The following is a 15,236-nucleotide window of genomic DNA, read 5'->3' on the forward strand; positions in this document are numbered from 1 at the left end:
CATTGTGCTTAAGAAACACTAATACTAAATCTTCTGCACTTTGTTTTGATTTTGAGCTGTATTTCTCTCACTTTCCCCCCAAACTTTGTTCAGTTATGGACTGATCTTTCCATTGACTTCAGTGTGCTTGAAGCAAGACCTTTTCCTGGAGAGACATACAAGAGAGTCATAATTGGTGCAGCCGAAATATTAACATGAAAAGCAGGATGTTATTGGAAAACAAGAGTTCAATTCAGTCCCTTGTGAATAACACCCACTTGAATGAAGTTGCCATCTGTTGTTTTCTTGGATTGTGTCAAATATATGAAACAGAAGAAGGGCAAGAAGCAAAACTGGAAAGAAAAGTGAGCAGAAAATAACATTTGGAAATTTACTATTAAAACTCAAATCTGAGGCTCAGTGTTGTGAAACATTTTACATTGGGTGTCTGAGCACCAGTGGCATAAGGGAACTAAAATGGACAGTACCCACCACTTATGCATAATTCAGGCATAAGAGAGTGTTCTGGGTTCTGGCAATGAATGGGGAGTGGAAAATAGGGGCAGCGTAAAGGTAGCTTAATGCCATGATCATCCCCAATAATGCACCAATCAGAGGACAGCAGCTGTTAACCAGAGGACAGCTGTTATATAGGATCCAGGCTACAGTCTCTGTGCTGAAAGAAGTTACAATGTAAACAGTGACACAACAGGAAAAGAGAAGACCAAAAAGAAAAATTGAAAGAAGCTGGGATGATGAGAGTTACAAGTACAAAATTGATTTAGCTTAGTGATAGTGTACACATGTTAGAATCATAGAATCCTAGGGCTGGAAGAGACCTCAGGAGGTCATCGAATCCAGCCCCCTGCACAAAGCAGGACCAATCCCAACTACATCATCCCAGCCAGGGCTTTGTTAAGCTGGGACTTAAAAACCTCTAGGGATGGAGATTCCACCACCTCCCTGGGGGTACGTCTAGACTGCAGGGTTTTTCCAGGATACTGGAAGTATCTTTGAAAAACTCCACTGCATCTAGGGAACACATTTGCTCTTCCATTTTTTTTTTTTTTTTTTTTTTGTGGAAAACCAATCGCGCTCTTTCAGGGAGCCCTATATACCACGTTCTACAAGGTATAAGGGCTCCTCCGAAAGAGGAGGCTTTTCCACCATTTGGACCCATCTAGAGGTAATTATACATTACCATGAGGTAATATATATATTATTTGCTTCTCACTAGGTGATTTTTCTGTTGGTCAGTGGCTCCAACCCATAAAATATGTCTTTTCTTTTCTTGTTATTAAAAGTTAAATAAATGTAGAGCCTGTGAAAGTATCCAGACTTACATCCCAGAGAACTGCAGTCTCCCTTTTTTATGCAAGCAGAGGAAAATCCTGGGCAATGGCAATGTCAGCTCATTCACACCACTCTACCAATGGGTCTTGACCATCTTCTTCATGGATCACTTACAGTGATGGAAAGGTAGTTTTCTGATAATTTATTCCTTCCCAGTTCAAGACCATAATCCTGTTTAAAGGCTACTACTTAAAGGAGTAGATGTTAAATTCCTGTGTACAGGGGGTGCCAGAATTGCCATACCTCTGGGCAAGATTGGGGGCAGCTCCGTGCTCCTGAAAGAGGTGGGACCTTGGGCAAAAGGAGTCAGCCAGCACTCAGTGCAGCCCAGAGCATGCTATGCTACACACCCTTGCCACCAGCACTCAGAGCCCTTTGGAGTACGCCGTTTGGCTCTCCAGTAGCAATTTAAGGGGCCTGAAGCTCCAGCTGCCACTGTGGATGCAGTAGCACCACCAGGAGCCCCAGGTCCTTTTGAATTGACAAGGCCCAGGACACCTTGCTCCTTTACCCACCCACCCTCGTTGGTGGGCCTGCCTCTGTCTTATACCATGAAAGGTTCCCCACCCCTGCTATGAAGGTTTGAGAGTTGTCTGAAAGCTGTATTTTGATATTATTGTGCTTTTAAGAATTTTTGAGCATCACTGGTATAAAAGAGATTCTCTGTTGACTAAATAAGATTTCTTTTATTGCTTTTTAAGGGCATCAACTTCAACAGTGAGACACTTATTTACAAGAAATGTTAGGCAGAGATTGAAATTCTACTCTTTTTACATCCCATACAGCCTCACTGATATAAAGAAATGTCTGAAAAATTAACCTAAACTAGGTAGTGGTGTTCTTATTTAAGTGATAAAATTAAGCAAAATAAATGAGGAAAAACAACATCTAAAATTGTACATAAGCTGAAACCAATTAAAATATGTTATATCCATGCTCTGATGCTTGCTAAACTTCAGATCTAAGTGACCACCTAGGGAAGCAAATTCCTCAGAGAAAGCTCCTCTGATGAGCAACTTGTGCCATCAACCCTGCAGTGTTTAACCACCAAAACAAAAAGGCAGCAAAAAAACTCCCAACCGATCTTCAATAAAGAGATAAGTCTGGGTATCACACCATTCAAGGCTTTAAAAATTAAGGTCAGTCTTGAAACTGCATCTTGGATAGAACACGAAGTCAGTTTAAAGGTGTGGGTCTTGATCCAGGAAAGATTTATCCATGCACTTACTTTTAATCTCTGTGAGCAACTGAACTGTAGCTATGGTGCATAATGTTTAAATACCTGCACAAACTTCACAGAATTGGGTCTTACCTCTGATCTTGCAAGTACTTTCACAGATATTTAACTTTCTTTCTGTGATGAGATGGATGGTCAGAAAAGAAAAGTCGTACTCAGTTTAATGGATTGCCCCATGGTTCAGTGCTGTCTAAGGATGTTAAATATCGGTTAATTGAATAATCGAATAACCTCATGAAATTTTATCAGTTAATCAACTTTTCTACAGTCCCCAAGGGTGGGGCCGGCAGCCACTGTATCAGAGGCAGCAGCGCAGGGTACCAGGTAGGAGCTGGTCTGCGAGGGGAGCCAGTTTAAAAAACAGCTTACCTCGCGTACTGGCTGCCTATCACCCTGTGCTACTGCTTCTGAGAAAGAGACAGCAGCACGGGGTGGCAGCAGTCCCTGTCTAGGGGGTGTCTGAGCTCCTGAACCCAACATGAGCCAGAACTGAGCTGGGCTGCCCGCCCACCCAACTCTTAATAAACTTGAAATGCAGAGCTGAAACGGATAGATCCCAGACCCAGCATGAGCCAGGACTGAGCCAGGCTCCCTGCCCGCCTGGCTCCTAATACTCTTTATTTGCAGAGCCACTTTAGGGGTAGGTCACAGACCCATCACAAGCCAGGACTGAGCCAGGCTGCTGGCCAGCCTGCTAATAAATTTACTGGCGAGGAGAGGGAAATGCATGTAGTCTATAGCATTAACCTATAAGCTTTTGCTTATCAGTTAATTGGTTAATCAACTATACTATTACATCCCTAGTGCTGTCACCCTTGCTTTACAGATGATCAACCACAATTATGATCAACCATAATTCCCTGATGTGCAAAGATTCATTTGTACATGGACCCTTCTCTCTGGTCCAGTCTCGTCAGGATATTCCACAGAATTAGGACAAAGAAAGTCTAGGATCCCAGAAAATGGTGGGAGTGCTAGCTACGATAGGAAGGCTTGTTCCATTAGCCTTACTAGCGAAGTGTGTGTGGGGCCAGGCTGGCAGTTTAGGAAGGCTGTCCCTTCCCCCATCTATTATACTGGATGCCCATGCTGTCAGGACTCAGCCAGCCCTTACTTAGTTTTGTAGGCAACACAAAGTACATATTTGTTTCTGAATCCCTTCAAGAGCTTTGCTTGTAATATCCAGCCCCTGTTACCTGACACTCACAAAAATTACTACGAATTTTTCAACACCATAATTCTTGATATAGTGTTAATACAAGCACTATTTAATTATGTTAATGCTTTAATGATATTAGTGTGAAATTTTAATGTGATACTTAGGTGACATTCTTTATAGACAAATGACAACAATGTAATAGGTGTAGAGAGCTTGTCAGACCTGATAGGAGTTGCTGCAATATGACAGTGAACTCTTTGGCAGTAGGTACTGAGAGGTACTGAGTCATTACAGAGCTGACTAATATTTGAGACAATTATACATATGATAGATTAATTTTTAAAACTTTTTTCAAGTGAAACAAATGTAATGGAGGCAGATTGTTTTACATTTGTGAATTTTACCAGCACCAATGATGCTTTTAAAAAGCTTGATGAAAAGAAAAGTGACAATGCAAAATGAAATGTAATTAGATTGTACTATCTAAATTAAATCTTAACATTCAAAAGCTATTTTTGTATCACGTTGGTGCCATAATGGGTGGCAGAAAAAGCAGACTTGCAGTTTTACATAAATCTGTCAAATCTTGCAGAAAAGATATTAACAAATGCTGCTCTCATGCAGAATAAATGTATTGAGGACTGGTTGTTCTTTTATACTTATTGGGTAAAGCATCTCACCTCTTGAAAAGTATTCTCTTCAAAAGGTTTTTCACCTTTTAAACATGTTTTCTTGTTAAGTAATTATTAGGGATGTACTGAACTATTTGATATACCAAGCAAATTGAACATAGTTCAAATGGTCAACAGTTTAGGAGTACAGCTTGGGAAACATCATGGATACTTCAGCAATGAAGCTATTCCTATCAAACCAATACCTGAAAGCAGCAATTTGATTTTCCTAAGGTCATGTGAATAGGTATGAAAAAAACTAGAGAACTTGCAGGAACAATGTGTATGTCCTCAGATTCTATTTTTCACCATGGCCAACGTGCGGCGGTCTGATTTGCTAGCTGATTAGAACTCTGTTTGTTTTTTAATGGACAGGTCAATTTTTGTAAGTGGTACAAATATTTGAAATGAAAAATAAAATCAGGTGTGAGAGTATTTAATGTTAAAACTTGCTCCATGCAAAAAGCTTTGCTCAGACTCTCTTAATGGAAAAAGTCAATTAACATCTTAAAAGTTCTTTTCAGAAGAAGGGCTTGCTCAGACAAAGCACTGGATAATATAAAATAGTCTGTGGTATTCGGCTTTGCTGTGTAGTAACACAGGATTTAATTATGTTAGAGGGAATGACATACTGTCCCTCATGTTAATGAGCTATTACAAATGATAGCGTTGACAATGCAGTATTGTTGTAGCCATGGTGGTAAATGATGCAATGTCTTTTATTGGATCAACTTCTGTTAATGAGAGAGAGAAGATTTTGCACTTACACAGAGCTCTTTCAGGTTTGGAAAACTTAGGCCATGTCTACACTACAAAGTTAAGCCAACATAAGGCAGCTTACATTATTTTAACTCACAGTGAGAGTAAACATGAGAATTTACCAGGGTGCCTGGCATCCTTCACAGGCAGAGGGGTAAGAGTGGTTGTGGCTTTGGACTCCTAGCAGGGCAGGGTCTTTGGCAGAAGGAGCAGGGCTGAAGATAAAATTCCCAAGTTAGCCTTCATGGCCACCTATCGTGGTGGCCAGGAGTCCAAGGGCTGCAGTGGGGAAGCCAGGAGCCCAGGTTCTCCAGCAACAATTTGAAGGGCCCAAAGTCTTGGACCCTTTTATATCACCAGCCCTTGGGGCAGCTGTCCCTTTTGCTCCCTGCCATCAGCATCCCTAGTGGCAAACCCCAGAAATCACTGTACCCCTAATACATCTTTCAGAGCCATCCAGTAAAAAATGTCAGTAACCTTGCACAGATCCACAATTAGACCCTCTGGGGAAAACAGTATATCCAAGGAACTGGATTATGTACTGATCCAAATGTATATTTCTTGAGTATTTCATTGAAGGGATTATGGTGGAGCTTCACCAAGACGTGGCACATGTTGGAGAGCAAGGTTCTCAGAAAAAAATGAAGATATTGTCATGATAAGACAAAGAACTGATCCTACATGTCCCTAAAGATATCATTAATAGTGTTAGAATGTCACAGGAGTATTGCACAACCCAAAACATCTATTTTAAGTGTTCATTGAGTGCAAACTGCAGTTTTCCACTCATTCCCTTCCTGAAGCTAGATCAAGTAATAGATCCCACAGAGCTCCAGTTGAATTAAGACTTTGGTAGACCTAAGTGTCCCAAAGAATTCACTGATGAGTAGTAGGGAGTACTTATTCCAGGTAGCTTCAGAGGGGGTAGCTGAGTTAGTCTGGAACTGGGAAAACTTAAAACATAACAAATAGTCTTGCAGCACCTTAAAGACTAACAAAAATGTTGATTGTATCCTGAGCTTCTGTGGGCACAACCCGCTTCTTCAGATCAATGGAGTTATTAAAGGTCCAGTTTCTAAATAAATAGGGATTGGATGGGGTGGAGGGAAAAGGATAAAAAGGGGGAAAGAAATAGCCACCTCGTGTCCATGCTACATGAAGATGATAGAGAAGGTGCAAATTGTTCTTAAGTACCCATTGTTTGGTTTTTATTATCATTAGGATGTGGAATGTAGTGGGCTATCCAGCCAATGTCTTTATTCATACCTTTGTGATAGGAATCAAACCTGTAAATGAAGTTAAGTTCTAAGGCTTCGTGTGTAGTTGGCTTGTGGAATTGGCCTGAAACAATATTGTGACCTTGAGATCAATTAATGAGTGCCCGGGCACGTTAAAAAGTTCCCCAACAGAGTTTTGTGTATTTCCTTTTGGGATATCTGCTTTGTGTCCATTAATTCTTTCCCGTGGAGACTGTTCAGTTTGGCCAATATACAGGGCAGAGGGGCATTGCTGGCATTTGATAGCATAGATCACATTAGTGAATGTGCAGTTAAATGAGCCTCTGATGTGGTGGCTGATGTGGTTAGGTCCTGTGATGATCAAGAAAAAGCAGAAAGCATATAAGGAGTGGAAGATGAGAGAGATCAGCAAAGAAAGCTACCTTATTGAGGTTTGAGCATGTAGGGACAAAGTGAGAAAGGCTAAAAGTCATGTTGAGTTGGACCTTGCAAAGGGAATTAAAATCAATAGTAAAAGGTTTTATAGCCATATAAATAGGAAGAAAACAAAAAAAGAGGAAGTGGGACCGCTAATCACTGAGGATGGAGTGGAGGTTAGATATTGGGCCATGCCTAGATTATCCTTAAACAAATACTTTGCTTCAGTATTTAATCAGGCTAATGAAGAGCTTAGGGATAATGGCAACATAACAAATGGGAATAAGGATATGGAGGTAGATATTACCAAATCCGAGGTAGAAGCCAAACTCGAACATCTTAATGGGAGTAAATCGGGGAGCCCAGATAATCTTCATCCAAGAATAGTAAAGGAACTGGCACATGAAATTGCAAGTCCATTAGCAAAAATTTTTAATGAATCTCTAAACTCAGGGGTTGTACCATTTGACTGGAGAATTGCTAATATAGTTCCTATTTTTAAGAAAGGGAAAAAAAGTGACCCGGGTAACTACAGGCCTGTTAGTTTGACATCTGTAGTATGCAAGGTCTTGGAAAAAATTTTGAAGGAGAAAGTAGTTAGGGACATTAAGGTTAATGGCAATTGGGACACATTACAACATGGATTTACAAAAGGTAGATCGTGCCAAACTAACCTGATCTCCTTCTTTGAGAAAGTAACAGATTTTTTAGAGAAAGGAAATGCAGTGGATCTAATCTACCTCGATTTCAGTAAGGCATTTGATACAGTACCACATGGGGAATTATTGGTTAAATTGGAAAAGATGGGGATCAATATGAAAATTGAGAGGTGGATAAGGAACTGGTTAAAGGGGACTACAGCGAGTCATACTGAAAGGTGAACTGTCAGGCTGGAGAGAGGTTACTAGCGGAGTTCCTCAGGGATCAGTTCTGGAACCATTATTATTTAATCTTTTTATTACTGACCTCGGCACTAAAAGTGGGAGTGTGCATGTAAAGTTTGTGGATGACACAAACTTGGGAGGTATTGCCAATTCAGAAAAAAATCAGGAAATCATACAGGAAGATCTGGATGATCTTGTAAATTGGAGTAATAGTAATAGGATGAAATTTAATAGTGAGAAGTGTAAGGTTATGCATTTAGGGATTAATAACAAGAATTTTAGTTATAAGCTGGGGACACATCAGTTGGAAGAAACGGAAGAGAAGGACCTCGGAGTCCTGGTTGATCACAGGATGACTATGAGCCACCATTGTGACATGGCTGTGAAAAAGGCTAATACGGTCTTGGGATGCATTAGGCGAGGTATTTCCAGTAGGGATAAGGAGGTATTAGTGCCATTATACAAGGCATTGGTGAGACCCCATTTGGAATACTGTGTGCAGTTCTGGTATCCCATGTTTAAGAAGGATGAATTCAAACTGGAACAGGTACAAAGAAGGGCCACTAGGATGATCCGAGGAATGGAAAACCTGTCTTATGAAAGGAGACTCAAGGAATTTGGCTTGTTTACCTTAACCAAAAGAAGGCTATGAAGAGATATGATTGCTCTCTTTAAATATATTAGAGGGATAAATGCCAGGGAGGGAGAGCAATTATTTAAGCTCAATACCAATGTGGACACAAGAACACATGGATATAAGCTGGCTATTAGGAAGTTTAGACTCGAAATTAGGCGAAGGTTTCTAACCACCAGAGGAGTGAAGTTCTGGAACAGCTTTCCAAGGAAAGTAGAGGGGGCAAAAGACCTATCTGGCTTCAAGATAAAGCTAAATGGGTTTATGAAGGGGATGGTTTGATGAGATAACATGATCTTGGCAATTAATTGACCTTTCACTATCAGTGGTAAATAGGCCAATGGTGGGAAGATAGGAGTTGCTATAGAGAACTTTTTCTTGGGTGTCTGGCTTGTGAGTCTTGCCCACATGCTCAGGGTTCAGCTGATCACCATATTTGGGGTCGGGAAGGAATTTTCCTCCAGGGTAGATTGGCAGAGGCCCTGGAGGTTTTTTGCCTTCCTCTGTAGCATGGGGCCCGGGTCACTAGTGGGAGGATTCTCTGCATCTTGAGGTCTTTGAACCATCATTTCAAGGACTTCAATATCTGAGATATAGGTGAGAGGATTATTCTAGCAGTGGGTGGGTGAGATTCTGTGGCCTGCATTGTGCAGGGGGTCAGACTAGATGATCAAAATGGTCCCTTCTGACCTTAAAGTCTGAGTCTTTATAGATTTGTGGACAGAGTTGGCACCGGGGTTAATTGCAGGGGTGGGTTGCTGATGATTATGATGGAGGTGTGTTGTGTGGTTACTGGAAAAAAATTTGAGGTTAGGGGACTGTCTGTAGGTGAGGATTAGGCTGTCCTCCAAGGCCTGAGAATGAGGGGTCATTCTCTAGGATAGGTTGTAGATTTTGATAATGAGTTGGAAGGGTTTAAGTCGTGGGCTGTAGGTGATGACAAGTGGTGTCCTATCATTTTCTTTTCTTCACCTGTCTTAAAGTAGTTCATGTCTGGGTACTCTTCTGGCTCTAATAATCTGTTTTTTCACTTCTCCAGGTGGGTATTTCAGTTTTAAGAATGCTCGCTTACAGACAATCCCACAAGTGGGCACACCCTCATGCTGGACCAGGTTCAGATGAAAATAAAGTAACTGAGGCAGATCTACATCAAAGCCCATGAACAAAGTTCCCTTCTGGAGCAGCACCCCAGACCTGCCGCTATTATGAGCGGCTGGATGGCATCCTGGGAGGGGAGCTGGTCACCCTCCCCCGTCATGGACTCTGGCTGGGACACGCCCATCATCAGCCTCCAGGAGGGCAGGACTGTGGACCAGGATAATGAGGATGAGGAGGAGAAATAGGTCAGCCTGGACACCATGTCCACCAGTCAGGTGTCTGAAACTCTCCCTCAGGGCCTCTGGATGATCACAGCCCCTGATGGGCTTGCCGGATGGCAGTGGTGCATGGCTCCTCAGAAGCCTGGATGAGCTGGTCAGCCTCTGCCCCCAACCCTGGCAGAAAAATCTCCCCCTTGTTCTCACAAGGGTTGGAGCTCACAACAGGCTGCCATCACCAGGGGATATTCTGGTTGCCGAGGTCTAGACAGGTCATAGAATCATAGGGCTGAAAGACACCTCAGGAGGTCATTGAGTCCAGCCCCTTACCCAAAGCAGGGCCAATCCCAACTAAATCAACCCAGCCAGGGCTTTGTCAAGCCAAGACTTAAAAACCTCTAGGGATGGAGATTCCACCACCTCCCTAGGCAACCCATTCCAGTGCTTCACCACCCTCCTAGTGGAATAGTTTTTCCTAATATCCAACCTAGACCTCTCCCACTAACTTGAGACCATTGTTCTTCGTTCTGCCATCCGTCTGTCATGAAGCCGACTCACCATCATGGCGCCTTCAGCTGTTGCCTTGGGGAATTAGCTTGTTGTTTCATTGGGTGCTTTCCTCCAGCTGGGGTCTCTCCATACTCTTCTGTAACCACGGCATCCTCTTCAGGACACTACCCTCTGGCAGTGCCCACTCCAGTCTCTCTGCGCCCCCTTCTGGGGGGGGGGAGTGTTGTTTACTCCACTGTACACTCCAGGGTCCTCCCTTCTCCCAGGGACCCCCAGTTCTTCTATCTGGGAACACCCAGATCCCTTGTACCCACCTTGCCTCAGTGACCCACTGCCAGTCTTCACTTAGCCCCTGCCTTCGGGGAAGACTGCAGTCTGTAACGGTCACTCATCACTGGCAAATGGGTGTTGACCTGCTGCCCCTGCCTACCATGACTGCCTCCCACAGCCCTGCCTATCATGGCTTCGCAGCCTGGGGGCTTAGTTGGCCAGAGCTTCCCCAGCCCTGCCTTTCTTCCCCAGCACTGCTCTACCTCCAGCAAGCCTCCCGGTTCCCTGACAGTCAGGTCCCTACTGCTCTCCAGCCAGAGCAGAAGTCAGTTCTCCCCTCCCTCCAGGAGTCCTTCTTTATATAGCCCCCATCTGGGCCCTCATTAGCAGAGCTGCCTCAGCTGGGGCTTCAGTCTTAGCCCTCACTCAGGGCTGGGGTTTTGCCCTTAAAGGGGCCAGTGCACAGTAAACGCCTTGTCACACCATCACTACTGTGAACAGCCTTTCTCCATCCTCTTTGGAACCTCCCTTCAGGAAGTTGAAGGCTGCTATCAAATCCCCTCACTCTTCTCTTCTGTAGACTAAACAAACCCAAATCCTTCAGTCATTCCTCATAGGTCATGCGCTCCAACCCCCTAATCATTTTGGTCATCCTCCGCTGGACACTCTCCAGTGCGTCCACATCCTTCCTATAGTGGGGGGGGGGGGGGGCAGAACTGGACACAATACTCCAGGTGAGGAGACTCTGGAACCTCCCCTTAAGTGGCCAAAGACACTCTCCATCATGATGTGGCACCTGCTAAGCCTGTTGTTGAAGGTCTCTTTTGTGGGATCCAGGTCTTTCATTCAGGGCTTCATTAGCCAGGGAAGCAAAGGCAGACTGCATCACCCATAATGCAGATGGGCATGTCTACTTCCCTGACCCTAATGGCGCAGTCGGGGGAAAATGTGCCAGCATGCATCCTCTGGAAATGGCTGGAGTTCCTGAATACACAGGCATCATGCACCTTCCCCGACCACCCAACATACACATCCGTGAACCATCCCTGGTGGTCCATGAGGATCTGTAGTACCATGGAAAAGTACCCTTTTCTATTGATGAAGTCTGAGGCCTGGTGGTTGAGGGTTAGGATGGAGATGTGGGTGCCATCAATGCCTGCTCTCACCTCGCAGTTGGGGAAGCCCATGGCCGTGAAGACAGTGATGATGGAATCCACGTCACCCAGGATGATAACCCTGCACAACTGGAAGGCATGGATGGCCTTCACCACCTGTAGAATCATGGAAACAAAGAATCATAGGGTTGCTAGAGCTCTTGGAAGTTCCCTGAGTCCAAGACCCATCCCACACCAGGAGCAACCCCAACTAAATCATCCCAAGAAGGACTTTGTGAAGCCAGTACTGAAAAACCTCTGGGGATGGATATACCACTCCCCACCCTAGGGAACCCATTCCAGTAGATCTCTGCCCTTCTAGGATAATAGCAAGAGAGTCAAACTCGCATGAGGATGGCCCTGATGGTCAATCTCCCCATGCTGAACTGGTTCCCCACAGAGTGATAGCTGTCCGGCATTGTGAGCTTCCTAAGTGCGATGGTGACGTGCCTCTGGAAAGGGATGGCATGCCTCATGAGGCTGTCCTGTTGCTTGAAGCCACTTGCAGAGCTCCAGGAAGGGGACCTTCTTCATGTGGAAGTTCTGGAGCCACTGCTGGCCAACCCACCACTCCATGACGATGTGGTCCCACCCATTGGGACTGCTGTCCTGGCACCAGAAACAGCAGTGCATGGTGTGCAGAGGAGGATAGAAGGGAATATGGTGCATGAGGAGTGCTCAGGCCTGGGTGAGGAGGCCCCCCATTCCAGGTTGGTCATGGTCCTCCTGTAACACCACGTGGGCAATCTACATAAACTGTGCCAGGAGGTGCAGCAGGAGATCAAAGAGCCTGGCACTGCTTTGCTGTGGTGTCTGCAAGGACAACCAGTGCTCTCAGTGTGAGTTTGCTGTCGCACAAGGAGGTAGGCAATGAAGAAGAGTCTGAGACGCAGCTGTAGAGGGGAGCTTGTTTAAGCACAAGCCTTAGCCTCAGGAAGCAGCTACAGGAAATGACTGCTGTCCTGATGCCCTGCCTGGAGTGCTTTAGATGCAATTCAGGCTCCAATCAGTGTGGATGTGCTATTTCGATGGGGATTTGTAGTGTGGTCACACTATTTCATAATAATAACTCCAGAAGTAACTATTTTGAAATAAGTGCATAGTGTAGGCATGGCCCAAGAGAATGAGTATAGATCAGTGTTTCTCAACCGGTGGTATGCATACCCTTAGGGGTACGCGAGAGAAGTCTGGTGGGTACATCAACACAAGTGAAATTTGGCAAAAAATGTCTGGGATTTTGCCCTGCAAAGAGGATTGGGGAGGAGGCAGCAACACGTGCCTGTCACATTTAAAGTTTGGAGCTGTGTGCCTGGATGTTAACAGCCACTCTGTGCATACGCCCTAGCGCCTGGTGGGAAAAGGGCATGGCTGCAACAGCAGTGGCTCTGGTGAGACCCAGGGCAGTTCCAAGTCGGGAAGGGGGTGAAAAAAAATCACTTCCATGGCCACCTCTCCTCATTTGTTTCCTCTCTGGCAGCTTCTCCGGGGTACTCCAGCGGGGAGGGCGGTGAACCTGGAGATGTGCATTACCCCCCACCCCCACCAGCAGCTCAGTTCAATGCATCCCCATCATCCCTTTCCCATGGTGCTGTGGAGAGAAGCTAAAAGGTGGTGAAGTGGCACAATAAGCTTTGCTTCCCCACATCAGTGGTGTAGAAAGCGGCGGGGCAGTTGCCCCCAGGCGCCACGCTAGGGGGGCACCGCACTGAGATGGGAATGCACAGTGCCATGCGGCGAGCCCAGCACTGGCAGGCCACTTGCTCCCTTCAGACAAGCTGCTGAGGTAGGGCCAGGTGGCAGGAGTAGGCTCTTCAAAGATAGGGTTACCATATGTCTAGTGCAATGTTTCTTAAACTGTGTTCCAGGGTACACTAGTGTGCAGCAAAATAGTCGGAGGTGTGCCACAGAGAACAACAGAATTCAAAATGGCCACCCTTAAAGGGACGACTTATTTTTTCTCAATAACTTTCCCTCGAGCCCCCCTTTTTTTCTCAACAAAAAATCCTTGGTGTTCCTCATTAAAAAAAATGATTGTTTGGTGTTCCTTGGTCTTAAAAAGTTTAAGAAATATTGGTCTAATGCCTGGCTCTGGGGGAGGGGAGAGGCATTGGGTTAGAGTGTAGAGGCTTGGGGTGCCTGGCTTTGTGGGAGAGGGAGGGCATTGGGTTAGAGCGGCGGCAGGGGGAGGGTGCTGGGGTACTTTATAAAAAATGGTTGAGAAACATTGATCTAGGTCAGCGGTTCTCAAACTTTTTGGGCTCTGGAGCCCTATACATGCGTAAAAATTTATGCGGAGCCCCAGCAGTCCACTGATTGTATGTGTTGTACCTATCGATGTTTCCAGTCTGTCAACCTCACGGAGCCCCTGGAGATGTCTCGCTGAGCACAGTTTGAGAAACACTGGTCTAGGTGATGCCAAAATACCTGGGAAATGCAGATCAAACTCAGCTGAAGGGCCTCAGGATGGCCCTGCGTGGGCATGATCTCCAAAAGCAGAGTCTCTTACATCATTGGGCCTGATGAGAAGAGTGAGCCATTAGTGGACTCCATTACATCAGAGAAAGCCTTGCACTGTGTTGAGATCATCTGCACTTCAGTGAATTCCAAACTGATAAAATGACTGGAAGTGCCGGAATCCACCAGTGCTTCAAATGAACTCTGACAGGGAAGGGTGCTACAGGCAAAGCAGAACATGGATGTGTGTCAGGTGCTAGTTAGATGCTGTCATACTACCAGTGGTTAGGTGAGGGTCTGTAGGTGACAGCTAGGGAAGAAATGCCAATCCAGTCCAGACCTCCCCCTATCAGGGCTGGGGGTCTGGTGTTTCCTGACCAAGACACGGCTCAAGCCTTGGCAGGAGAGTTCAAGACAAAATGTCCAGATTCCCCTACAGGACATTAACTTAGGTCTGCAAGGCATCCTGTAACTGTGTTCCCCAGCAGTAAAATGGTCTCAGGGGAAGAGAAAAGAATTATATCTGTAACCCCCAAGGAGATTGCTTGGATTCCCGGGGCTTTGTCTGCTGGCAGCTCAGGGAGAGGCACTCTGAGTTTGCCTTGGCTCCCCCTCCCTACCAGGGCCAGAGTCTGCCCGGCAACCCACAGGGAGTGAGATGCCCCTCCCAGGGGGAAGGAGAGACCATTGTTGAGGGGAGTCTGGAGCCAGCCAGGAAAAGGGGAGGACTGAGTGTGTGGGAGCTAGTAAGCCCCAGGCCTGCATGCAGGGTTCCCCCTGAGAGCTAGCCTCTAGGGACCTGAAGGCAGGATCCCTCAGCTGGGTTTATGTCTCCACTGTTGATTCCCAGTTGTGGAGTTTGCTGGGAGGCTTCCCCAGCCAGGCTGAGTAGGCTCCAGCTCCCTGGGTGAGAGGGTCACTGCATGGTCAGCTGGGCTCTAGCAGCAAGTTCAGGGCTGCTGCCTGCTGTGTGGGTCTGGAGGCTGGCCTGGGAGGCTGTAGTTTTGAATTTTGGTGCAGTTGTGTGGTCTGCATCTTGAGCCCTGCACCCCTTCACGGTGAGGGGAAATTCTGGGACCAAAGCAGCCTGGTTCCTGCTTGAAGAGGACCCCTGTGAGAAGAGAGCAGCCCCTTTGCAGAGACTGAGTCATCTCTCAACCTGAGGCTCATTCATGGAGTGTGTGAGTGCACCAATTTTTAG

The sequence above is a fragment of the Pelodiscus sinensis genome, chromosome 1, assembly GCF_052426305.1.
Source record: "Pelodiscus sinensis isolate ZL-2025 chromosome 1, ASM5242630v1, whole genome shotgun sequence".
Classification (NCBI taxonomy): domain Eukaryota; kingdom Metazoa; phylum Chordata; order Testudines; family Trionychidae; genus Pelodiscus; species Pelodiscus sinensis.